This window comes from Pteropus vampyrus, unplaced genomic scaffold (genome assembly GCF_000151845.1).
Source record: "Pteropus vampyrus isolate Shadow unplaced genomic scaffold, Pvam_2.0 Scaffold620, whole genome shotgun sequence".
Taxonomy (NCBI): Eukaryota; Metazoa; Chordata; class Mammalia; order Chiroptera; family Pteropodidae; genus Pteropus; species Pteropus vampyrus.
The window spans coordinates 243,154-245,793 of NW_011889401.1; the positions used below are offsets into that span (position 1 = coordinate 243,154).

General features: G+C 50.9%; 1 protein-coding gene across 5 annotated transcripts in view; it reads right to left on the bottom strand.

The window, feature by feature from the left end:
* Positions 1-2,640, bottom strand: part of NUDCD3 (NudC domain containing 3) — a 40,134-nt gene that overhangs the window by 11,301 nt on the left and 26,193 nt on the right. The window lies entirely within an intron of this gene.

Consider the following 2,640-nt stretch of genomic DNA (forward strand, 5'->3'; position numbering starts at 1 on the left):
CAACACGAAAACACAGACTTGGTAAAGAAAACAAAACAAAAAGTACAGAGCTGGTTAGGAAAAAAAGAAAATCTAAAATATTTCCAACCTCTACCTTCAAAGAAATCTAAGAAGGAGTTGTGTCTACAGAACCAGAATAAAATATGAAAACAGAATTAGACAAAAAAGAACACCTGGAATTAAAAACAGTGGCTAAAACACAATTTTCAACAGAAAGGCTGGGATCAGATCAAGTCAAAGAAAGCAAGGCAGAGTCTGTGACAGGGACAAGACCACCTCCAGAGCTCAAGAAAAATACGTCTTCAGTCTGGAAGGACCACGGAGGGCTGAGCAGAACGAAAGACGAATGACACAAACACACGAAACTTCATGAAGGTCTGAAGAAATCCACAGGGGAGTAAAAATCAGTAATGCTGGGTGCAAGACAAGGGAGCGAGACTTTCTAAGGGCATGATTCTTTAAGGCCATAATTTCTACTCGCACCCAAACTACGAAACCAGTGAAAGGTTGGAAGTAGCGTACGTTAAGACACTCAAGAACCCTACGATCACGTATCACTTTAAAAAGTTACTTGAAGCTATACTATAACAAGGTGATGAAAACTAAAACAGGGAAAGATCCTGGAAATGGTCAAAGAAACTTCCAGTCACAAGATGAGTCAGTCCTGGGACCTGACGGACAGCATGGGGGCCAGAGTAAACGCTGCTGGCTGCGTGTGTGCACGCCGCTAAGAGTCACGCTTGTGACCAACTATTGTGGCAACCATTTTGCAATAGATCATCAGATAGTATAAGTAATCGTTACACCTTCAGCAACTGTATCTCAATAAAACTGAAAACAAAAAGAGGAAGAGCCAGCAGGGCCAGAACAGGGACCCCGACGGGAAGAGCAGCGAGCAGCACCCCCAGTTCGGAAGCTGCACGCAGAACAGGGGCGACCAGTGCAGATGAGTCAGCGGCGAGTGGGCTTCCAAGAAAGGGGTCTTCGGGGAGACGGTGACTTCCAGACCACACGCGCGCGGTATCACTGAGGGCCCGGGTAATCCGGGCTGTATGGGAAGCGTGCTAGTTTGACAAGAGTAAAGGAGAGGCAGCAAGAAGCTGTGGGAAAACAGAAATCTCTGACCCAAAGGGGTTAGTGGAATGGCGAAGGGCCTCCAAGAAAGCAAGGAGCACACTGAAGACCCGGCCGGCGGCCACTGCTGCCGAACTGTGGAAACCAATAAAGGTTCGCAGGGGCCTGGGGAGCATTTATGCAAGAAAATCAACTGCATCTCGGCCAGAACGGCAAGCCCTGTGACACTAACTTGCCCTAGACTCACTCGCACCCCAGCCCGCACAGGGCGTGCGGGGAGAAGGGGCCGCCTCGGAGCTCACGCACGATCGCGCGGCGGTGCAGCAGCTCCCAGGGAGACTCCGCTCACAGGGCTGTTTCTCGACCAGACGCTGAAAAGCCCTTTCCCCAGGGAATGTCTGCTAAAAACAATCACAGGCAAGTGATTTCCCTCTGCAGCTGGCCGAGGCAGCGGATAACGGTGGGGGCAGACGAAGGGAGGAGCTGGGTTCATGTCCGCAGGGCTCGACCCCCAGACGTGCTCCTGAGGCTGGGCAGGGCCGTGTGTGCTCAGGCGACCCCATGTGCGAAGGCCCCACGCGCCTGCTCCAGCGGACTTGCGAGACCCCTGAAGGTGCGCCCCGAGGGTACTTGGCGCCCCTGGACGATGACAGAGACTGACTGGGTCTAGTCGGCGATCCCTGTCCAATCACTGGCTGACCACTACACTCAGCATGTAGAGACACCAGTGGCCACACACCATGGAAAATAAAGACTTCAGAGAATTAGTCCAGAAAGGTCATTAGACGGGAACTCCGTGGCGTATTGACGACCACCACCCATGGGGAGAAGAGAAAATCTCACTTCCAGAGTCGCCACATTGTTAGTTAAAATGCCCAGTTTCAACAAAAAAGCCCCACAAAGAAACAAGAAAAGAGGACCCATGCTCCAGGGACAAGGGCGACCACTGAAACTGTCCCTGGGAAGGGCCAGGCGTGGAGCTGGCCGCGAGCCTATCCATCCGCTACTCTAGTCTGCTCCGGGAGCTGAAGAAAACCCTGTGCGCCCTACAGGGCCTATGAGAATGTGCCTCATGAGGGGAAAAGATCAGCAAAGAAGTGGATACTATGTCCTGAAAGAACCAAAGCCAATTCCGAAATTCAAAAGTAACAAAATGTAACCAAAGTAAGAAATCCACAAGAGGGTGTCTTCTAAGCAGATTTCAGCAGTTAGAAGAAAGAACTGTCAAATTGGAAGAGAGGTCAATTGAGATTACTCAGTCTACAGAGAAAGAAAATAGGAAAAAAAAAACAACCCTGAAAACTTTCCAAATTTGACCAAAAGAATTGATCTACAGATCCGAGAAGCTCAACGAAATCCAAGCAGAATATCCTCAAAGAGACTAAGACCTCGCTGCGTCAAAACCGAACTGTCAAAAAAGCCAAAGCCGAAGACAGAACTTGGAAGGAGGAAGAGGGAGGCGACACGCCGCGTGTGATGTCCTCGGCCGCCGGAGCCAGGCAGGCGGGGAGGCTCGGAGGAGTCGGCCCAGTGCTCTGCACCCTACAGCACTGCCTTCCCCAGCGA